Here is a 25344-nt window from a genome sequence, read left to right as displayed (position 1 = left end):
AAAAACTAATATCAGTTTTTTTTTTAGTTTTTTTATTTATTTTATTACAAAGTCAGATATACAGAGAGGAGGAGAGACAGAGAGGAAGATCTTCCCTCCGATGATTCACTCCCCAAGTGAGTGCAGCAGCAGATGCTGTGCCAATCCAAAGCCAGGAGCCAGGAACCAGGACCTTCTTCCAGGTCTCCCATGCAGGTGCAGGATCCCAAGGCATTAGGCCGTCCTCGACTGCTTTCCCAGGCCACAAGCAAGGAGTTGGATGGGAAGTGGAGCTGCTGGGATTAGAACTGGCACCCATATGGGATCCCGGGGCGTTCAAGGTGAGGACATTAGCTGCTAGGCCACGCTGCCGGGCCCCCAACATCAGGTTTTTGTAATACAGTGTTTCCTGACTGAATAATCCTTTATTAAGCAAAACATACTGACAATATTTAAAAAAGGAATTGGAAGTGATTGCAAAGCCATACCCATTATCAGTACAGCCTGCTCTCATTTCATTCCTATTATTTTTTCATAGTAAAAGACCTACTTTGGAACAAGATAATTTGTTTTATTAAAGGCATAAATCAAATAGGTTTCCAGAGCATGGCCCCATGGTAAGTCTGTCCATGAGACTCTATTATGCTAGCTGCTACTGCAAGAGAAGCGGTCGATTTTTCTCCATTACCTATGTGATTCGAATAAATTAATGTTAAATATAGGCTGATTAGTTTCCACACATTCAGCAAAATCCCAAAGGATAAGACAAGTAAAGAAGAAAATTACCTATTGTCCCTCTTATCATGTTTTATTTTTCCATTGTCTTTCCATTGGTTTTAAAAATCTCAGTTTTCACAGAAGAAATAATGCAGAGCAACCTAAGCCTACAGAACCTAAGCCTACAGAGTTCTGGCTTGTGTGACTAATGCTGTAAAATCACAATGGTAGCTTGGAAAAGAGAGGGAAGAAATGGAAAGTGGTTGTCTGCTTTAAATTACCATTAAATTCCTGGGAGACAATTCATATGTCATCTACAGAAAACCTTCTAAAATAGAAACTGCTAGACCCAGTTTTTATCATGAGAAATGTGAGACTTCGAAAAGCTAAATAATTTGCTTAATCCTGGATATTGTCTGAAAGAACTAGGATTCAATTGGAATTTAAACAAAATGTGTTCTTTGCCAAATATATCTGGGCAATGAACTAAATAAAGAGCAGGAATTTAATAACTAGTTTGTGCTGAAGAAATGAACAGGAAAAAGACAGGCAAAGACTGGTAAAGAATGCATTCTCTTGGGAAAATGTGGAAACAAAAGGTGTATAAGGATTCGATGCACAGAAAAGAGGAAATGTTGGGTTGGCCAGAGGCACAGCTGCCTGAAGGGTTCAGTCACACCCTTGTGATCAGTAGAGATAAAAGAGTCAGTGAAGCCTCTTGTGGTGAGTGGAGAATTGGTGAGAAGTTGGAGAGGTAGGAATGGATCTGCACCGTGGTGTGATTTACTGTAGGAAAGACAGGGGGCCAGGCACTTTGTTCAACCTGGAATGACTGAACATCTTTGGAAAAGTAGGGTTTGGGGAACTGAGAGATTGAGCTCTCTAGGCATTGCTTCCTTCATCTGAGACATGGGTGAAAGGTGAGGGAAGGATCGACCTGAGTTGTTCAAACAGTGGTGAGTGCGGGGACCAAAGAGCAGCTGTAGAACACTCTGTAATCTTGACCTCGGCATGTGTTGTTTTGGGATTCTGGAGGCATTATTTTTAACATCATGTGAATGGGAATGCATGGCTTCATAGAATTACCTGGCAAATTTCATGCAAGTATCAAAAGAGCATCTGGTTTATAGTATGGAATAAAGGAAAGAACCTTTCAAAGGGAGTGAAGACCTGAGTTTACCTAGGAAGACCCTTGGCCTGGACTGTAAACTAGACTAGGAGTCCCTAATCCGTGAAGGCAGACAGCTCTGTGTCTGAGGTTCCCTGCCGGGTTCTGTGCCTGGGGATGTGCTGGCTTCTGCTCAGCCAGCTGGCTGAACTGGAGATCAGTGTTGCTACCTGGGATTTCTGGAAAAACCTTCTGAAAATGGTAGGTTTTTTTGAGGGCTCCTTTACTTACTTTAAATTTTTATTTCATTTTTTGTGATTGTGTTAGACGATGTGATTACTGTTTTATTTTTTTTGTTTTTTTTGTTTTGTTTTCCCCTAGGCAACTACCTGTTATGCTGGAAATGTTAGCTCTTTTTGGTATAAGCTCCTTTCAGTTTGCTACCATAAGCCAAAGTGACAGATGCAGTGAGTTATGCAGGAGATTTTAGTGCAGCAGGCATGATACAGCCACGGGCATGGGAGTGGAGGCAGAGAGAGACAAAAGAGAGAGAGAGGTCTTCTGTCATCGTGGAAGGAGGGACTCTGAGGGAAGAGGAAAAGAGAGGGAGAACAGGATGAAGGCGGGTACGCACACAGGAGTGTGCCTTAATGGCTGAGGGCGGGTATCATGGGGCTGTGAGGGACCGGCGGACAGGGCTATGGGCGGGCCACAAGGGATTGGTAGACATGCTGGTAGGTGAATACTAGGTGGAGGGGCTGCAAGGATTGCTGTGTGGGTAGTGATGTCCAATCTTGACCCGTAGGGTTACAGTGGATTGGTGGGAAGGCGGTTACAAAGTTATAGCAGGTTGGTGAAGGACAGGGTTGCAAGGTTACAGCAGGTTGGCAGACAGTAAAATTTGAGCTTCAAGGGCATGAAAATCTTAAGGAAACCAAGAGCTAGGGGAAGCAGATATTTAAAAAGGTGCTGGGTTCAGCATGACAGCGTAGTCCTCCCCTTGCATGCACTGGGATCCAATATGGGCACCGGTTCTAATCCCGGTAACCTGCTTCCCATCCAGCTCCCTGTTTGTGGCCTGGGAAAGCAATCTAGGATGGCTCAAAGCCTTGGAACTCTGCACCCACATGGCAGATCCAGAAGAACTCCTGGCTCCTGGCTTTGGATTGGCTCAGCTCCAGCTATTGCGGCCGCTTGGGGAGTGAACCATCGAATGGTTCACTCCTCCTGTCTCTCCTCCTCTTTGTATATCCACCTTTCCCATAAAAATAAATAAAGCTTAAAAAAGAAGGTGCTGAGTCTGAAAAGGGGGTGGGGGCGAGTGTTCAGGACTATGCTCAAGTAACTCCTCACAAGGCCAGTCTATTGAGCCTCTGTTCTGGCACATTCCTTCTCTGTGTTTCTGGCAAGACACTTGGCTTCCTCATCTACCAAGTCCTGCTTTGTGAAATAGGAGACAATAATAGCCAATCAGAGGGAGCCTTTGGTAGACAAGTCAAGATGTCCATGTCCCATATCTAAGTAACTGGATTTAACCCCTGGTCAGGCTCCTGGCTTGAGCATCTCACCACTGCAACCCGGGAATGTAGTAGTGGTTACATAAGCAGTTGAGCCCTGGCCACTCACTTAAGAGACCTGCATTGAGTTCCAGGCTTTGGCCCAAGTCTGGCACTGGCTACTGTTGGAATTTGGGGAGGATACCAATGGGATAGACTATTTTGCATGCGTGTGTGTGTGTGTGTGTGTGTGTGTGTGCATGCATGAGTCCTTTTTTCTCTTAAATAATTAAAAGACTACAGCTTCTAGTCAGGAATGGTAAACACAAATGGGGCTTCTAGGGAACCCCACATGTGACAACTACTGAATAAACAGTCCTTGTTAGATTACTGTCTATGATTCTGGACTTCTAGAAGGGAGGTGATGGTTGAAGCAATAGTATGTAAGGGGAATGTCTGATGATTCCTGACCAAAATCTGCATTTGAAAGATTTACTGATTAGTGTATCCAATGATGGGCTTGCTTCCCTCTTTTCCTATTTTTTTTAACTAAGGAAGAAATGTAAACTAGTAGTCACTTACTTATTTATTTTTTATTTTTTTAGTATTATAAAGTCAGATATCCAGAGAGGAGGAGGGACAAAGAAAAAGATCTCCTATATGTTGATTCATCCCCCCAAGCAATCACAGCAGCTGGAGCTATGCCAATCTGAAGCTAGGAGCCCAGAGCCTCTTCTGGGATTCCCACATGAGTGTGGGGTCCCAAGGCTTTGGACCATCCTCGACTGATTTCCCAGGCCACAAGCACAGAGCTGGATGGGAAGCAGGGCCACCGGGGTTAGAACCATGCCCATATGGGGAGGATTTTACCTGCTTAGTTATCAGGCTGGGCCTTCATTTATTTATTTATTTATTTGGATCAGCCTTTCCAGTTAAAACAAGTAAATTTTATGAAAAAAAAAAAATAGGAAAAAGAAGCAAGCCAGGAACTTTATCTGGATTTTCCACATGAGTGCTAGGGTCTAAACGCTTGGGCAGTCTCTACTGTTTCCCCAAGTGCCTCAGCAGGGAGCTGGAATACAAGTGGAACAGCAAGGGTTAAAACTGCTGATCACGTGGAATGCAAGGCTCACAGGCGATATTTTAGGTTTTTGACATTCATCGAATTATTTGACATTTTACTTTCCAACTGGAATGTATAGTCCTTAAGAACAAAGGGCATGTCTCCACTCTATTGCTTTCTAAGAAGCGCTTCACAGGGCAGTATGTGTAATTCACCATTGGACCCACTATTTTGGTGATTTTTGAGGCCACATTTTGGAGTGAGGAAGACATAGGCATTTGTGATAATGCATTGTATTTGCTCATTTGGACAGCAGCTCTGGATTCCTCAGGAGGCTATGTAAGTGCCATGCCTTAGTTACCTCTGCATTATCAGCAGCAGTCTGGAGTCTCGAAAGAACAGAAGCTTTTAGAACCGTTCTGCTATGTGTGCACATGTGGAAGGAATTCTGTGTTTACACCTGCTGTGAGTGTCTGAGTGTCTGAGTGTCTTCACTCAGTCACATTAGGTGTGATTGACCCTTTAAACCTTCCTCCATCAGTGCAAACCACGACCAGAAGGAACAGTAATTCCTCCCCAACTGATTGACTAGTACACATGGAGATATCCCCCTTACCTGTGTTTCATGTTGATTTTCCTTCCTGAAATATTTTGGAGGCTTTCTTCTTTTCCTCTATTTTGACTTTACCAATGCCAGCACAGCGCAAGTAATAGAGCTGCAGGAGACAAGGCTGTATGTGATTGGTCTGTAGGACCAACACAATTATTGCTTACGTCTGGCTTCCTGGATTTTAATTATCATTAGGAGAGATGTAAAATAAATGCATGTAGCTCTGTAGTCCTCTGCTGAAAGACCCCTGAAGGGAAGCTTACAGATGGGGAAACAGCGAGGTATTTTGAGGAATGGGCTGAGGCATAGGAAATGAGCTGAAATAGTCAGTGCTCCATCACCCAGCACCTCTGAATCATCTGATACAACCACTTTGCAATCCACACCAACACAGAAGGCTTACCCTTCTACTGCAGATCACTGCACTTGCCTGTATATCAGCATCAGCTTAGTTTGATAGTGTGTGCCAAACAACTTAGCACTTAGTGCTAATTAAATCAGGTGAAATAACCTCACTTCTGCAGAAGTGCCTGCTGTGAACTGCACGGGACAGATGCATGGTCCTGTCAACACCATTAATTGCATTAATTGACTTTATATGTTCCGTTTTTCCTCCTCAGCCATTTTGAAGCTTTCTGCTGGATTCCATACTGGCTACTTTATGATGGTAAGAGAGGAGCTTCTAAAGAGCTGGGGATTGATTAATGATGGAACAACTTGCTGGGCCTGACAAATAGCTCCTTGTGAATGGTGGTCTTGCTTCTTCCTGCCACCATTCTGTTCTTGAAAAGTCTCCCTCATCATTGCAAAGGAAACAATGTCACCAACCTATCCATCCCTATTGAGACAGCCAGAAATGAAATAAGTGCAATGTGACAGATAACCCAGGTACAGGGAAATTCTATTGCTAATTAAATTATAAAATTACACTGGCAGAATGACCCTTGCTTTTTTCTAAACCGTTTGAATATTGAATAACTCTCGTGAAATCATTTCTGTTTATCAGGCCAATTGTAAAGTATTCAAAAAACATAAGATCTTAAAATCATAACAACTAATCATGTGTAAATACAGGATCCAGAGAGCAGTTTCCTCATTTCTTACTCCCTCCTTCTCTGAAACACTTCTGTGAATTCACAATTCTAGAACGAATATGTGGTTAGGGAAGGTAGTAGGAAAAGGCAGAAAGTATAGCCACAATTATTGAATACTTTTTGTGACAGATTCATTATAACTCTGGGTTATTACATTATCCACCACATGTTATAGATGAGAACAGAAAGAACACACATATGAGAGAGAGAGAAAGGGAACTATACCCACATTTCCCAGAGACAATCAAGTGTCCTCTGATGTAAACGCTGTTTTTCCTTCTACAAGTCAGATTTCACTTCTTCTAGAGCTGTCTTTTCCTCTGAGTATCTCTACTTCTATATTCATTAAGATCCTTAAGTCTAATGAGTAGGAAGTTTAAGAAAACTTTTCTTACTCTAAGTAATAGAAGAAGTCATGATTTTTGTGAGTTCATTATTTTTCAAGATGTAAATCCCTAAATCTTGTGAATAGTAATAAGAATTCTGGGCTTGGGGTCCAGAATATCTGTCCCACCGCATGGTAGGACAAAGCCCTGTATAACCATGAGCACTAACTCTTCAGCACCAAGGATTCTCCTCCATGCTAGTGCAGTGAAATAGGTATACACAGCTTGTGTTTCTTTAAGTTATGATTTATTTATTTCAGAGCCAGAGCTCTCATTTGATGGCTTATTAGACAAACACCCCCCAAGAGGTAGGGCTGGGACAGAGTCAAAACTTGGAACTGGAAACCCAATCCAGATTAACTATGGGAACCATCCTTTCTGCTCCCCAGTGTCTATACTAGCAGGAAGTTGAAGTTAGGACCCAAAGTCAGGTATGAAACCCATTCTGCTCTAATATGGGCTGCAGCAGTTTCATCCCTAAATACCAGTTCCTTTACTGACTTATAAGAAGATGGAATGGAGACAATTTCAATAAACCATGACTTCATCTGTTGCTTAGGGTAAGAAATTTTTTCCTAAAATTGAATGGGGCTTCTCCCTTTGTTTCTCCCCTTTCCCCAAATACAGAAAAAAAGATATTAGTGTGGGAAAAAAAAGCAGCAGAATTACAGATGTTTTATTCTCTAAAACCTCATTAACTAGGAGGAGAAAAAAAGTAACAAACAGTGCCGGATTCAAAATATGGAGCTGATGCATGTGGGCAAATGGGAAGAAGCTACTGGTTTTTTCTGGCATCTTCTCCTGGCTTCAGATCAGCTCAGCTCTGGCCATTGTGGTCATTTGGGGAGTGAACCGGTGGATGGAAGAATGTTCTGTCTCTCCTTATCTGTGTGAATCTGCTTTTCCAATAAAAACAAACAGATCTTAAAAATGAAATTCAAATTGCTTCTCCATTTTGAAAGGTATTCAAGAGAAGTTAAAGAAGTTCTCCCAGAGGGATTCCAGCCCCCTACAAAGCAGGGTAGTGGTTTGTGTTATGGCTTTCCTCTCTTCATGTGGCCTTCTCCCTACTTCCCTCAGGGTTAGCACCTGGAGATGCTGCGCTGTCTCATGAGCCACACTTGATGTTCAGCATTCATGAGAGTGGCAAAAGCTGTGCTAGCCTGCTATTACCCACTTACTCTGATGTGGCAGTTGTCAGGGACTGGCACATCTGCCGGGAATCAAGTTAATAAAGCCTCAGATTCCCTTATCATTCCAAAATTACTAAGATAGCCAAATTTGTTCCAAGAAGATTAAAAAAAAAACATAAGTAAAGCTAATAAGATGTAGGCATATAGGAAAATTTTACATTCAGTTTCCTTAAATGGAAAACATTTTAGCACTCTGAACGGTCACCTGTGTGAGTCTCATATCTCAGAAATTACTTTAAGAAAAGAAGCAGACTGTGAACATGCTTATTTTGAATGAACATTGTCATTGCAAAATTATGAAAGCAGTTGAAAAAAATAGGTCTCCAGCACCTAAATACCTAAATATTTTATATTGTGTCCATATGCTGACATATTATGAAGCTGCTAGAAGTTATACTTATGCAGACAGTTTCATCAAATGAGAAATCTTGGTACTTTATCCTAAATAATTGAATAATGGCCTAGCTGCAAGGTCTAAGTCTCACTTGTATCATCAAGCTCCCATACGGAAGCGCTTGTTTGAGTCCTGGGATTTTAGCTCTATGACAAAGAATATGACTTGCTGGCTTGTGTGAGAGAGCAGTGGGTAGAGCTGCTGCCTGCAATGCTAGTTTCCCATGTGGGCACCAATTTGAGTCCCACTGCTCTACTAATGATTCAACTCCCTGTTAGTGCAGCAGGGAGAGCAGCAGAATATGTTCCAGGTCCTTGGGGTCCTCAGCCTAAGTAGCAGGTCTAGATAGAGCTCCTGGATCTGGCTTCCATTTTGGCCCAGCTTTGGCCATTCACCTATTTGGGGAGTGAATTGGTGGATGCCGGCTCTCTTTCTTCTTCCTCTTCTTCAGCCCATAAACCTGTCTTTTACAAAAGTAGATACATTTTTTTAAAAAATATAGCTTAAGGATGGAAAGATTCAAAGTTTCCTCATGCCAGGGCTCTCCTTTTTTATGTGAAAAGTGAATGTTAGCATTCCAGACAAAAAAATTCTGAAACACCCAATTGATTTGTCACTGATTTGCCTGACTTGCGTTATCATCGTTGTTCCTACAGCTTAGAACCTGTATGCTTGTAAACAAGACATGAATTGCATCACACAGTCTATTGGTTTGTTAAAGGGATGTGACATAATTCTGATTAGAGCACCATATGGGAGGTTTTACAATAATGATGTGCAGTGCTCATTAGTGCTGGGAAAAGCCTAAATCACATTTAATCATCTTAAATAGGATTTAAGAACTGAGAACCTAAGGGTATACAATGTAATTACTGAAGTTAAATAATAAATAATTAAAAAAAAAAAAAAAGAAAATTCAAGGAGAATTTTAGACAGAACACTTTGAAAATCCTGAAAAAAGGGGGACAATGCTATGGCTCACCAGTTTAATCCTCTACCTGCAAGTGCCAGTATCCCATATAGGCACAGGTTCGTGTGCCAAGTTCCTCCACTTCCCATTCAGCTCCTGGCTTGCAGACTGAGAAAGTAGTGAAGAATAGTCCAAAGTCTTCAGATCCTGTACCCATATGGGAGACAAGGCTGAGTCTGCTGGCTTGTAGCTTCAGATCAGCTCAGCTCCAGCTGTTGGTGCCATCTGGGGAGTGAACCAATGGGATCAGATCTCTCTGTCTTTCCTTCTTGCTATAAATCAGCTTTTCCAAATTTAAAAAAAGCAATTAAACAATTTAAACTCTGAAATAATGCCTAGGCCGGACTAACCCCTGCTTTGGGTTTCTATAGCCTGACATGCATTGTCACAGAGCCATGGATAGTCATTTGCATCAATTCTGGACAACTCTGTCATCACTTCAAGTCCCAAGTCTTACCAGAAATGTTGACACTCAGTATGTGCTCAGTTAAAGTGTGTTGAGGAAAACAATGAAGAGGAACGCTGCACTCGAGAGTTGAAATACTCAATGACAGTTCAGTTTTAGCACAGGCATAGATACAAGATCAATGGGTTGCTGTATGTCCTGATATAGAAAAGTTAGGGAATTTAGATCATATATAAAATAGCATATATATTTACATGCATGTAATATGTATGTGTGTATACTTTATAATAGCTGCATGTTTATACTTTATAGTGTATATATAATGTATATAATAAAATAATAATGTGTATATACTTGATATACTTTATGTATAGTATGCATAAGTAAATTAATGATGATGTGTATGAACTTTATATATATCATATACGTTTATATATAATATATTTATACATATATATCATATGAATAAAGTAGAGGCTTGACTTCTGAGTTCAGAGGCTGTTTCTGTGAATTTATTGTGTTTTACCACAGCAAAGAATACAACATAAGTGTCCAAGCTGTGCTCCAAAACCAAGCACTCAAGTAGGTTAAGTCACCTCTTGCAATGCTGGCATGCTCTATGCATGCCAATTCAAAGCCTGGCTACTTTGTTTCTGACGCACTTCCTTCTTATTGAACTGAGGAATGGAGGGCGATGATCCAAATGCTTGATGCCCTGTCACACACATTGGAGGACTGAGATAAAGTTCACAGAACTTAGGTTTATTCTGACCCAGCCCCAACTGTTGACACCATCTGGGGAACAAACCAGCAGATGGAAGACTTCTCTCTAGAGCTCTACCTGCCTCTCTGTATTTCTCTGCCTTTCAAAGAAATAAATACATGTTTTTAAAAAGAGCAAGTGCTAAATCAGTTTGGAGAGGGACCTGAGGTTAGAGGTTTGACCTCTTCATCTCTTACTTCAGAGAGCAATTGTTATGGAGTCGGCTCCTTATGAGTTAATTTTATAGTGTTTCCAAATGGAGAACGAAGACAGGGTCAAATTCAATAGATACAATGCTTTTGATTTTGCTGTTTGCAACGTTAAATTACAGGCAACATTAGAAAAATGAATGAAGCTAAAACATGAGTTTTTGCTTCTACCTAACATTTTTTTTAATTATTTTGCATTATGTGACAGTTTCATAGGCTCTGGGAATCCCCCCACCCCTCCCCCTCCCTTCCCCCCTGGTGGATTCCTCCACCTTCATGCAGTATTACAGTTCAAATTCAATCAAGATTCTTTCATTGCAAACATATACCAAGCACAGAGTTCAGCTACTTATTGTCCAGATGGGTTGAACAGTTTCTTGGGGAGACCATTTCTGGTCTGAAGTTAGAGCTGGTAGAATATCATCCCAGTCAATTAAGAGTCCCAATATAACATCAACAGCAATTTGCAATATTATGGAATTGACATGGTTTTGAGTAACCAATATGTTAAAAAAAAAAAAAAAAAACAAGTCCTAACCACAACCTATGATTAGTTCGTTGACATTTCAATTTTAGTTTATATTCAGGACAGGCTGCTATATACCTTAAAATGGCTATAAGGTACCATTCAACTGTCTCGTGTCTATTTCATTTTAGTATTTAGCCATTTGTTGTGTTGAAGTATAATTTTGCTGATCTTGGCAGATTTTAGGATAATCTAGACTGGCTTGTAACTCTAACAAGATATTTGTTGACATTTAAGATGCAGAACACATTTTTTTGTTTGTTTTTGTTTTGGGGGGTAAGAGCTTGACTAAATGCATGCCTTACGTCTTTATGCAAAGTAGGCCATTAAGTGTGCAATGCTTAAAGGAATTTTATCTCATCTATAAGTACAAGTGACTCCTTTAAGTTCCAAATCCCATATGCAAAACAAATTTATAGCGGTAATCTAGGCAATGTGCACAATTTAGCTTTAGTACCATCTGTAACTATTGGTATTTTAATAGTAGTGAATAAAACATGTATGTTGCCAGCAAAAAATGTTATTTAAAGTAGGATCATATAAGGAGTCAATGATAATTTGAAAGCAGCAGTATAAATATCCTATTTATTCAGAACCCTCTTTTGTGTTTTTTATATTTTATTAATGCAAAACATATCTTTACTATTTGATTCTACTCATATTCAGAAGGAAAAATCATTTCCATTTCTTCAGATGGAAAATATCAGGTAAAATGCACAAATATCCATGCAAATATTGATAAAGGAGTGTATGTATTACTTTTATTTATCTTCTTTGACCCTTTGAAAATTTACTCAGTAAGTTACTGTAACATCAGAGTATGTGTGCGAGAGAGAGAGAGAAAGAGAGCAATCTTCCATCAGCTAATTCATTCCTCTAATTAGAGGCAAGAGATAAGCCAAGGCTGCCAGCAAGGGGTGCCATTTCACATCCAGGTCCTGGGCTTTCAGCTGCTGTCTTCTCAGACACTATAGCACAAAGCAGAATATGAAGTGCAAGAATCGAAATACACAGCAACTGCTCTAACAGGCTCCCTACCCTGCCTGAGCTCCACCCCTCTGACCTGGGATGGCAGCGTGCCACATTGGCGTCCTGCCCTGCCTGAGCTCCAGACCCTGTCTTATCTGTTTTTCCCTTGGTTCTTTCATGCTTATTGTTTATTTTTTTTTCTGAAGGGAGGAGATTGATTTAAAAAAAAACTGTAAGAAGAAAAAAGGAAGGCAAGAAGAGTGGAGGGAATACAAATTATTTTGAAAGTTATATACTTTTCTCCATTAATGTTTTGCTGTTGATAAGCAAATAAAACTGTCTTTTCTTTTTCAGGAAAAAAAAGGATCTAATAAAAGATTTTGTCATGAAAAAATACACAAAATGGCAGCTGCTGGTTTGATGCAGAAATAGAAAGTACTGGCATAGGGATTGTCAGATAGAAAACACACAGAAACAGCGAGTCTACTGAGACCAGAATGATGGTAAAACCAAGGTATTATTGAGGTCTGCTCCTAGGTGAGATTCACTGGTCCATAAGATAGCCGGCCGGCCTCAGCGTGGTAGCCTGGTGGCTAGAGTCCTCCTCTTGATTCCCTGTGGATGCCAATTTTAATTCCGGCAGCCCTGCTTCCCATCCAGCTCCCTGCCGTGGCCTGGGAAAGTAGTCGAGGACGGCCCAAGGCCTTGGGACCCTGCCCCCACTGAGGAGACTTGGATTAAGTTCCTGGGTCCTGGCTTCAGATCAGCTCAGCTCCAGCATTGTGGTCCCTTGGGAACTGAATCAAGGGATGGGAGATCTTTTCTGTATATCTGACTTTCCAATAAAAATAAAGCAAGTGGAAAAAAAAAAAATCCAAGTCACACCCGGACTGAACTATGCATTCCTGAAGTGGTGATGACGGAGGGGCTTGAGGTAAATGTATGTGTTAACTTCTGATTGTTCAGCTCCATTTAAACGAGTCTGGTGCTGCTATTCTCACCAGGAACTTTGGGCGCCACCTAGGGGCTTTCTGCCTGCCCCTGGGCCCTCTAGGCTAACATTCCTAACACTTTGTTGGAAATACATTGCTGCTGGTCTTACCTGGCTGCCTCCTGTTGAATAGGGGTGACAACTCAGGGGAGGTAGGGTTACAGAGGACCTGATTGAATAAAAAAAATAGGGGGGGGGGGTCTGCGCAGGCACAGCAGTGGGGACATGGAAAATTTCCCAATTGAGGAGCATCTAATTTATTGTGAGTCAGGATGCCTCCCAAATCTGATCTGTTGTTCCCTTTCTCTTTGCTGCATGATCCATGGGATGTGATTTCATTGACCATATCCTGGACTGCACCACTGTCACTATGGCCAGAAGGTGGGAGCAAGTTCCAGCAGATGGTAGACCCTGGGCATGTGTGCATTAAACCCCACCTGGATCTTCCTGTCCAGTAATTGATTCCTCGATTTGGGCACCTGCTAGAAATTCATAACATTTGACTGAAACTGAGGAAAACTTCACAAAAGAGGAATTGGTGCTGGAGGCAGGGCAATTAAATTGAGCTATGCTGAGAGATGGGGCAGGGGTTGGCCAAAAGGGAATTGGCCCTGGAGATCCCAGACACCCTGAAAGATAATCCTGTATGAAGATCACGGCTTGATACTGAGTTTCTGCAGTGCCACACAGCTGTTTGGAATAATGCTTGTTGAGAGGGGGTTAGACACATGCCCTCAGTATTCCATGGGTTCCAATGTCCTAATGGGGAGAATCCAGCTACAATGAAGAGGAAAAGATTATCTGTTGTCAGGAAGAGGATCAAGAGAGGGGTGAGGTAGTCAGGAGAGTTTGAGTGTGGTTAGTCACAAGGAAGTGACAAACCACTCATGCTTGGTATGAGTAAAACATCCCAGGCAAGTAACATGATACCAGAAAGTGTGACCAAGGTGTTTGACAGCTGAAGGTATGGTCAGGATCACCAAGTGAGGTCCAATCCACCAAGGTTGGAGGGAGAGTGGGTGAAGGGACTTGAGAAGGGCTGAGTCACCAGGCTAGAGAGGAGAGATGTTGGATCTGATGGTGTGGTAGCAGCCAGGTCTGGAAGACAGTGGAAGACATGTGTTCTTGCAGAAGTTTTTATGGACCAGATGAAATGGTTGATGTCCCTGCAACTGGTGAGTAGGCAACTTAGCCTTAAGGGCTCTTTGAGGAAAAACAGTGAAACAGATTGGGCAGGAGGAGTTTGTTACTGAGTGAGGCATTGGTGATGGGAGTTCCTTTGGTGGTACAGAATCCCCTCAAAGAGAGTGAAGTCAGGTGAATGTAGAGGCCGGTCCAGCAAGCCTACCCTAGGTAAGAGACAGGAGTCAAGGATCTGGGGGCAAGAGGGAGAAATTGGGGGGGGTGGGGGTGAGGGGACTGGAAGAAGTGAGGCAGGGTTAAGGGGAGGGGACCCATGGCCTCTTAGAGCTGAGTTTGGGCAGTGTTCTGTTGGCAGTGGACACAATCTGGTTGGGGAGGAATGTGAGGCTCCTAGCTCTGCAAAATAAACTGGATAATGGTTTTGTTAGGAAAAAAACTATATTTGAGTGTGCATTACACAGAAATGGAGGGAAGATTTAGTTATCAAATGTCCTTTTTTTTAAGATTTATTTTATTTTTATTACAAAGTCAGATATACTGAGAGGAGGAGAGATAGAGAGGAAGTGGAGCTGCCGGGATTAGAACCAGCGGCTATATGGGATCAAGGCGAGGACCTTAGCCACTAGGCCATGCTGCCGAGCCCAATATCAAATGTCCTTTTGAAAAGATGGCTTGAGTTCTTCCTGTTGTCTCTGAGGGTTGGTCCTGAGGAGCTTCTTGGAGGTGGCTCTGTGGTGGAGCATGGATCATCATGGCAGATGCTGAACTTCTGCGCATACTCTGCATTCTAGCCATTCTTGGATGGAGTGTCCACTTGGCTTTGGCAGGCTATTGGTGTCACCTCCACTCAGCCTCAATACCCCAGACTTTTGTCGTATGGCATTAGTGGGGAAGCTTAGGCTGGATTATGCATGAAAAACTGGTTAAGACTGTGTACTAAGGCCTTGAGAAATAGTCAAGATATGAAAAGAACAAATAAAAACAACATGTATGGTTGTGTGATGCATAGTGCCTGTGTTCTATTGGAGATAATCTGGCCTTTTCCTAGTCCTGTGTTCTTTCCTTCCTTCTGCTCATGGGGACTCTGGTTACTAGCAGGAGCTAGGGTGATTGTTTTGGCCTTTCTGAGCTCAGCAGGAGCAAAGGAAGAGCCTATGGTAAAGCCAGGGCTCCAGCGGACAGTGGCCTTCAAGGCTACAGTGCTAGCTAGTAAAAACTGTTTCTGAGGTCTTACACAAATGGGCACTGGAGTTTCAAGTCTGGGTGCACCAAGGAAAATTCTGCTGTTATCCAAATCCAGAAGTTGGCCAGGCATATGTGAGGCCCAGGGCCATTTGTCCTTTCATGTGGGGTACTGGAAACTCAGAGGAGACATCCTATTGACTTCCACTGCCTGGCTGGACAGAAAGGAGAGCTGGCCTGAAAAGGAAGCTGATACAGAGCAGTTGGTGTCTCTGGGCGAAATCTACAACTTTACCTGTGACACTACTGACACTAGGCCATCCTCCATTGTTATGAATTCTTTGGGAACTGGGCAGAACGAAGGGCTTTCTAGCTTGTGGCTACCATGGTTCTGACCCAGGAATTCTTTGACCCCCAGGGAGGTTCCATTTCTACTGGGCCTGGCTCTTGGCAGAGCTGACAGGATTCTTTGAAAACCACTTCTGTCATTGGAAGCTGATTGCCCTGTCTTCTAGCTTCCCACATTAGAAGCAGGTGCTACTTGAGAATGGACTGTCTTTAAGGGGTCTCTTTGAGAATAGGTTAATGGGCCTCCTGCTGCCTGACCAACCACTCTTCTCTGTGCCTGTGGTAAAGTGGGCCACAGAGGCAGCCTTGGGATGTTAGCCAAGACGATGCTCAAATCTATCCGTAAATTTCTTAATGGACTGAGCTAGAAATTTGTCCAGACAGTTTTAAGGTGATGTTCCTGAGAAGATAATTAGACTCCTTGGTGTGACACATTAACCATCCATTTAAGTTCTGGAGAGCAAATTGTGCAGCCTGTGTCACTCAGCATGATAGAGAGAGAGACAGAGAGACAGAGAGACAGAGAGAGAGAGAGGAGTGAAGAAAGGAGTTGGAAACACCAGATGAATGACATGACATTGTCAAGTGAAAAACCATCAAATAAAAGCTCTAGGAAACATTTAGCAAAGGTCTGATGTCCACTACAAACTTGAAACAAGAGCACAGGTTTACAATTAACCTAAACTGTACATTAGAAAAAACAATCACACCAATGATAAATATTTATAAAATGCTAAAGGCAGTTTTTGAGGACAAGGATCAATTGTGTTGCATATAAATCATACAAGATAATTCCTCTCAAACCTTTCATGATTTCCCACCCCTTCTGCAACATGTTTTAACCTGGAAGAATTCTGTAAATCAGTCAGGAAGAGCAAGTGGGTTTATGCCATGCTTTTGAATAATGTGGCAATGGATTAGAACAAGTTCACATCAGATTATCTTGCTATATAAATGTTAAATCAAGTTTGGCAAGTAACAGGATTTTGCTTTTTTTCTTTCAAATAGATGGTAATCAGTTGACAAGAGCAAAATAGAACTCAAATCAGCTGCTGCAGCTGTAGCAGCAAGAAAAAAGAAACGTGGGAAGAGCTGCTGGGCATGGGGATGGGGTGGGTGGGAGAGCCAGAGAGTTTAGGCCCTGAGGTGGATGTGTGGGAGGAGGAGGCTTTATTGGGGTTAACTCGGAAGGACCTAAGAGGGAGAGCAGAATAGACAGAGAGAGTGAAAATGGAGAAAGGCAAGATGGCACACGGTGTCCTGTGCCATGGAGGAGAGAGGGAATGTGGCAGATGGTGTCCTGTAACATGGAGGAGAAAGAGAAGGTGACTGACAGGATTTGTTCACAGGAAGTGGAGTGGAGGGGACCTGGGAACGTGGTGTACATGCAGGAAGTGAAGGATATGGAGGAGGAAGGTTTTGAGTGTGTGTGTGTGTGTGTGTAGGGGAGTGAGCAGTGGAAAACATGGAGGGTGAGGGGTCAGAGAGATCCTTGGGTGAGGACAGAGACCTTCCTTGCAGCTGTACTGGCAAGGATCCTTCACACGATGGGGGACAAGAGAAACAAAAGAAAGAACAGGAGTATGAAGGATGGAGGGAAGGGGACAGGATTAGGAGGAATAAGAGAGGGGTGGGAGCGGATTCCAAAGGCCTGGAAATATGGAACTTGAGACTGCTTGCCGTTACAGTGACAGAAATTGCCCAAATCTTCTAGAAAATTAAAGTAAAAAAGTACCTTCCATCTGCAATTTAGCACTGCCTGTCCTGTCCTGTCCTGCCCTGACAAAGTACACCATAGCTAGCCCTAATGCGAGGAAGATACCCCTACCTGGAATTTCAAGCTAGAAGGGAATCTGGTTCCCAGAGGAAGCATGACATGCACACAATTTAGAAGGTCCAGAGGAGTTTGGAGAGGGTTTTTTGGAACAGGAGAGGCTGGATAGAGTCTTACCTCGTGGTCTATTGCCCTGTGATAGTCAAGGTCAGCGGAGGTCAGCAGTCCAGAAAGGGCAACGCAAGTGGCCCGTCCACAGGCAAGAAGAGGAAAGGAGAGGGGATTAAAACCAAGCAAGGGAGAACTCGCACCACTTCCCAGCCAACACATCAAATTTGAGATAAAAACTGCACCAAAATAGTGAGGCTACTGAGACCAGAATGATAGTAATACCAAGCATTTTTAATGAATGAATGAATTAATTAATTAATTAATTAATTTTGGAAAGTCAGATATGCAAAGATGAGGAAAGTCACAGAGGAAGATATTCTGTCCAATAATTCACTCCCCAAGCAGCCTCAATGGTCAGAGGTGTGTTGATCCAAAACCAGGAGCCCAGAGTCTCTTCTGGGATTCCCACGTGGGTGCAGAATCCCAAGGCTTTGGGACTAGAACCCGCACCCATATGTGATCCTGGTGAGTTCAGTGTGAGGACTTTGTCTAGTAAGCCACCCCAAGCATGGCCCAAAATCAAGGTTTGATTGGGGTTTGGTCCCAGGTGATGTTCACTGGTCCACAAAGTTGCAGGATGCTGAAGCCACAGCCAGACAGAGCTGTGCAATCCTTAAGTAGTTGTGATGGAGGGACTTGAGATAAAGATATACGTTTTCTTCTGATTAGTCAGCTTCATTTAAATAAGTCTGGGGTGGATATTGTCCACACAAATTTTTGGCATCACCTAAGAGCTTTCTGTCTGTCCTGGGCCCTCTAGGCTAGCAGGGATCAACAGTAGACAAAGAAGAAAACCTGAGGTTGGTCCAGGCTAATCCACTAATTGATGGAGTCATTCTGAGGATTTTGTCACTCTTCAATGCCCTCCTTTGTCTTTACAAAGCTAAACCTACATAATTTCAGAGATTTCCTCTGGTTCAAAAGCCTTGGTAGACCTTGGTGTATGGCTAAGTCATTGGCAAATAGCACTAGGCTTCTATGAACAGCTAGTTGTGTGTAACAATTATGATGGTTTCTGTCACCTAGGATGGGTTTTTACTTTTATGGGGATGTGATGCTATAGGCAGTGGCCTTTATGTTGTAACAGACAATGGTAAAAATGGCCATGAAGCAAAGTATTGATGACATGGAGGATCATATGCATGAGGATTTGCATTTGACGCCCGTCCTGTTTTACAACAATCTTAGAAGATATTCAATAGGACTTCTTAAGATTTGTTGAATATATTCTACCATCCCAATCCATCGTTCTTGGAAGATTGTTCTTAGAGATGTGGATGTGACCTATGGCATTTGGGAGTGACTGAAGCAGCCCTGGTTGTTTGTATCTGCTCTTCACATGCCTTTGGCTGAGCCATGGTACCTTCAAAGCTCCTCCTTCTTCATGAGACACAGGTGAACCTCTGCACACATTGCAGGAGTGAGTAAGTAACTTAGGGCACATGCACACCCTGTCAGAAGGCAGAGACACTGCAAGGGCCCAGAGAGACATAGAAGCTCCTTGAAGGCCTGTGTGCGCAGCTGGAGCGGATGTTTCCATCTATAGCCATGCATTTCAGGAGACAAAAATCAGTCTCTTGGAGGCTGCCCACCACAAAGGGAGGACTTCCTTGAGCCATTATCCTCATCCCCGACATCTCCTTTCCCACTTTACTCACCTTTGTGACACATTCCACTGTTCAGGTGGACGGGTGTCAACCTTCCATGACAAAGCTTTCTTTGTGACACCAATTCTTGGGCTGGTTTTGTGGCTGAGATCAAGATTTCCAAAAGTAAAGTTCTTAAGTGTAATGACTTTCAGTGGTAGCAGTTTCAAGCAGCAATCCACATACACCTTCATGATCTCTTCATGGACTCTGTGTTTTAAAAGGGGATTTTAAGGTCTCTTCTCATTCCATCTTTTAGAGAATTCTATGGCTAAACACAGCAGAGATGCTTTTTGTATTGCAGGCAGTAGCAATAGAGCTTAACGCACTTGAATCAATCACTTGGAGTCACTGAGTGAAAAGAAGAAATGGATCTAAGACAGGGATCTCCTAACTCTAATCCTCTGGATAATATCCAGACTCAGGCCTGGTGCTGTAGTTTAGTGGCTAAAGTCCTTGCCTTGCATTCCCCAGCATCCAAAATGGGAACTGGTTCTGTCCTACCAGCTCTGCTTCCCATCCAGCTCCCTGCTTGTGGCCTGAATAGGCAGTGGAAGATGTCCTGAAGCCTTGGGACCCTGCACTTGCATGGGAGATCTGGAAGAAAGAGCCTCCTGGCTACCCCCCTTCAGATTATGGCCATGTGTTCACCGGGGTAGTGAATCAGCGGATGGAAGATCTTCCTCTCTGTCTTTCCTCCTTTCTGTAAATCTGACCTTCCAATAAAAAATAAATGAATTAAAAAATCCACTTTCCCAGGCTGCCCCAAGTCATCAGACAAAAGGAAAGAAGGCTAGTTCATTTCTCCTGTTCTTTAACTTGCAGGAGCATATCTAAAACATGATGCAGCTTTGCATTTAGACTGGCCATTGGGACAGAACATTAATTTCCAATGCCTAGGACACTGTGATAAGTTGTCAGACTTAATCTCAGTTTAGTTTGGTTACTCATTTCATGTAGCAATGTGTGTGCGTGTGTGTGTGTGTGTGTGTGTGTGTGTGAGAGAGAGAGAGAGAGAGAGAGAGAGAGAGTATCTGTTTTGAGACTGGGGCATTATTTCTCCTCTTTGATTTGAAATCTTTCCATTCTTATAAGTATTATGAAGAAGAAAAAAAAGTCATACATATCCTGCAAAGACACTCTTAGATACCTAGGGTGTGTGGAAGAGAAGTCCTGAACCGTAAACGCTCCAAAAGCCTGCACATCTTGTCCAACATTTCCATTTGCATAGACTGTCCTCAATGCATTTTCCAAATTCCAATGCTGAACCGCACAGACTGACTTTTTTTTTTTTTGATGAAATTGGTCTTTTATTCACTTTGTAATTAACTTTCTTTTTTTTCTTAGTTAATTATTTTTTTATTTTTTTATTATTTATTAATTACATTGTATTAGTTTCATAGGTACTGGGATTTCCCCCACCCCTCCCACACTCTCCCCCCATGGTGGATTGCTCCACTCTGTTACATGACCACAGTTTAAGTTCAGTTGAGATTCCCTCACCGCAAGCATATACCAAACATAGAGTCCAGCATCTTACTGTCCAGCCTAGTTCAACGGCTTCTTAAGGATACCCTTCCAATATACCATCAGCAAAAATTTACATCGTTCTGGAATTAATTGATGTAGCAATGAGTAACCAATATGTTAAAAATAAATGAGGGTTCTTAACCACATTCTGTGACCACCTCATTGACATTTCAATTTTAGTTTATGCATAACATAGAGGTGGGGGTATGCTCCCAAATTTAGTTCTCACTAAGACCAGGACTTTGTGGAAGAGAGTAGCGCCTGGAGCTGGTGGGAAACAAAAGTTGATTTGCTGGAAGTCTGGAGTGCTAGGAACCATCATTACTGGCTGGAGTGTTGATCTTGAGTTAAAAAAGTAATAATAAAAATAATAACCCATGCACACTTCCTACCAGTTGATCTGTTTACTTGTTTGCATTTTCTTCTTAGTCTGGAATTTAGACCTTATTAAACTCAAATATTTCTGCAGATCATTTTCAAGAACAAATATTTGTTCCCAAGCTTAGTACTATGGCTTATGGACATCTGGGGAGTAAACCAGTGGATGGGAAATCTGTATCTGCAAATCTAGTTGTTAATAAATGAGTAAATATGTGTTTTTTAAAAATTTATTCTCATGGGCCCGGCACCGTAGCCTAGTGGCTAAAGTCCTCGCTTTGAACACACCGGGATCCCATATGGGCGCTGGTTCTAATCCCGGCAGCTCCACTTCCCATCCAGCTCCCTGCTTGTGGCCTGGGAAAGCAGTCAAGGACGGCCCAATGCTTTGGGACACTGCACCCATGTGGGAGAACCGGAAGAGGTTCCTGGTTCCTGGCTTCGGATTGGCGCAGCACCGGCCGTTGCGGTCACTTGGGGAGTGAATCATCGGATGGAAGATCTTCCTCTCTCTCTGTCCTTCTCTCTGTATATTTGACTTTGTAATAAAATAAATAAATCTTAGAAAAAAAGATTTGTTCTCATGAATAGAATTGAAGTGATGAGATCCCTTCTATTTTGGCTACTCCATGGTCATTGTAATGATTGATACATTAATCCATGACTATTATAATAAAAGCAAAAAGGTAAATTCCCATACTTAAATGAGATGACTTAAAATATCTACAGGGGGCCCGGCACCGTGGCCTAATGGCTAAAGTCCTCGCCTTGAACACACCGGGATCCCATATGGGCGCCGGTTCTAATCCAGGCGGCTCCACTTCCCATCCAGCTCTCTGATGGCCTGGCAAAGCAGTCGAGGACGGCCCAATGCTTTAGGACCTTGCACCCACGTGGGAGACCCAGAAGAGGTTCCTGGTTCTGGCTTTGGATCGGCACAGCACCGGCCCTTGCACTCACTTGGGGAGTGAATCATTGGACCGAAGTTCTTCCTCTCTGTGTCTTTCCTCCTCTCTGTATATCTGACTTTGTAATAAAAATAAATAAACCTTAAAGAAATATCTACAGAGGAACAATACAACATGGTTAAAACAATCAGTTGGGGCCCAGCGGCATGGCCTAGCGGCTAAAGTCCTCGCCTTGAATGCCCTGGGATCCCATATGGGCGCTGGTTCTAACCCTGGCAGCTCTACTTCCCGTCCAGCTCCCTGCTTGTGGCCTGGGAAAGCAGTTGAGGACGGCCCAAGGCTTTGGGACACTGCACCCGTGTGGGAGACCCAGAAGAGGTTCCTGTTTCCTGGCTTCGGATTGGCGCAGCACCAGCCGTAGCGGTTCACTTGGGAAGTGAATCATCGGACGGAAGATCTCCTCTCTGTCTCTCCTCCTCTCTGTATATCTGGCTTTCCTATAATAATATTTTTTTTTTTAAAAAAAATCAGTAGTTGCACAACAGATATCCTACCAAGAAAAACTAAGGGAATAAAACAAGACCCGACACTCAGTCACACACACACACACACACACATACACACACACAGATAATGGTAACCATATACACATATTAAACTTTTAAGAAATACACAAGCACCTTAGACACACCAGCAGGTAGTTGTGGAAGGATTTTGGCTGTAAGATGGTGTAAAGAAGATTCTAGGTGGGGGGATGCTGTAACTACCTCTGACCGTTGATTTGAACTTGGACACCTTGTGGTGACTGTTGACAGGATGTGCATTTATGTGTGTGTGGGTGGGGGAGGCTTGTGTGTTCCTGAGGCATTCATCAGACACCCCTTGATGATGTGAAGAAACAGCCAAGTGGCCAGGGCTGCATATTGTCTAATTTATATCCTCACTCAGCAGCAGCAGAGAGGCAAATGCGTACCTTCACACAAGAGTGATGCAATGTTGTCTTCCCTCTCATGTGTTCCTGATAACAGAGCCGAAGCACCTAAGTTATGTTTTTCCAAGTGTACCAATCACTGCTGGGATTGCTGTGCCATTCCTCTTTTTAAAAAGATAGTTATTACTATTTTTTTTGGAAAGGCATAGAGATAAGTTCACTCCTCAAATGGCCACAGTGGTCTTGGTGCAGCCAATTCAAAACCAGCAGCCAGTAGCTTCTTCTGAGTCTTCCAGGCAGGGGTGTGATCCGAAGTCTTTAGGTCATCCTAACTTTCCCAGGCCACAAGCAGAGCACTTGAGGAAAAGTGGAATAATTGGGACACGAACCAGTGGCTATATGGGATGCTGACAGTTAAAATTAGAGGATTAATCAGTTGGACCAATGCAGCAGCCCCTTAAAATGCTTTTTTAAAGTTTTAGTCTTTGGGCAAAATGCAAGCTCTACTTTTCCAATTTATTTTGAAAATACATTAAATCTAATGAATGAAAATTTAATACTTATGTTAAAATGAGTGGCACATTTCAAGTTTATTTTGAATGAAATACGTCTATATAAATGAAGGAAATCATTTGACATTGTCTAGCAGATCAGTTGGGTACAAAACTGGAAACTGGGGAAAAAGCATCATTACTTTTACATTAATTGATCAAACCATCTCCCCCCCCCTTTTTTTTTGTGCTTTCACTCATTTACTCAACACTCCATTCTTTCAACTGTTCTTTTTTTTAAGATTTATTTATTTTATTACAAAGTCAGATATACAGAGAGGAGGAGAGACAGAGAGGAAGATCTTCCATCCTATGACTCACTCCCCAAGTGAGCGCAACGGCCGGTGCTATGCCAATCCGAAGCCGGGAACCAGGAACCTCCTCTGGGTGTCCCACGTGGGTGCAGGGTCCCAAAGCATTAGGCCATCCTTGACTGCTTTCCCAGGCCACAAGCAGGGAGCTGGATGGGAAGTGGAGCCGCCTGGATTAGAACCGGCACCCATATGGGATCCCGGTGTGTTCAAGGCGAGGACTTTAGCCACTATGCCACGCTGCTGGGCCCTCAACTGTTTTTTATGTAAGGCCTGTAGTAAGCCGAAGCTTTTCCTATAGTCCCACAAATGGGCCACCACCTAGCGGAAGATACAAAGAAGTGAGTTGTTATACAACTGTTAGGTAACCAATTGTCTTGGATGTTTTATGTGGCTCTGACAGACTTTTTGGAGTCTGGCATTGTGGCACATTGAGCTAAATACCAGTAAAAATGCTGGCATCCCATACTGGAGGGCCAGTACAATTGTGCTCCCTCTGACTCTGATGCAGATCCTGGCTAATGTGCCAAGGAAGGCAGTGGACGAAGTCCAAGTTCTTGAGCCCCTGACAATCTGATAAGAGACCTAGGCTCCTGACTTTGACCTGAGTCAGCCCCATCTGTTGGAGTTATTTGAACAGTGAATGAGTGCATGGATAGTATCTATCTCCTTCTTCCTCCCTCCCTCTTTTCACTTTTCATTTTTCAAATTAAATTTAAATTTAAATTCTAATATTTTATTATATTTTCCATTATGCTATTGTTTTTTTTAAATAAATATGTTTGTGAGAAAAAATGACAATCTGAAAGCAGGATATTTCCAGTGAATTGAACTTATTGACAGACAGTTCTAGAGTCTGCAAAATCCAGTACCAAATTGTACACCGCTGCTGAAGGTCTTTTCGTTAGTTTATCATTTGTGTTAATGTGAAGAGATGAAGAAAGAGAGGACGCTCACTAACTAAAATTCTTTCATCAGAGTACAAAAACCACCTGAAAGACTGACCTCTTATGCCCTACTCACCTCTGTGTGAGCCTGTCTCTAACACCATCGCCAAATACATCAAATTTCAATATGCATTTTGAAGGGGAGGAAAAATTTCATTCCCAGCATGAAAGTGTAGACGCTTTTAAGCATGCTAAAGTGGATCATCTTGGATTCTGTGTTGAGGCTGGTATTTCTGCCCTTGCCCTCGAACTTGCCAAATTTAGATCTCATCACAGAAGTCTGGCAGAATGGGCTGTGTCACATTTAAGGATGTTTAAACAGAGTGTTTTCTCATAGAAATTCTAGATTCAAGACTACACAAACTCTAGGACTATTCTCTATTATTCTGTAGAGCAGAAATTAGCGATTAGAATGAGTATCATTTTCGAATGTATTCACACAAGTAAGAGTACACCATTGTAAACTGTATTATTTTTCTAGATGCAATTACTGTAGGGTCCGTGGGGACTGAAGATGTAGAGTATTTAAACAGTGTGCCTCCGTCATGAGCAGTCTGCCTTCCCATAGAATAAATTCAGTGACAGCATTTTCAAGCTTCTGTTGCAGACTTGTAATGCTGAAAGATTGAATGAAAAAATAAAGCTAGCTT

The sequence above is a fragment of the Ochotona princeps genome, chromosome Y (genome assembly GCF_030435755.1).
Source record: "Ochotona princeps isolate mOchPri1 chromosome Y, mOchPri1.hap1, whole genome shotgun sequence".
Classification (NCBI taxonomy): domain Eukaryota; kingdom Metazoa; phylum Chordata; class Mammalia; order Lagomorpha; family Ochotonidae; genus Ochotona; species Ochotona princeps.
This window is presented reverse-complemented; position numbering follows the sequence as displayed.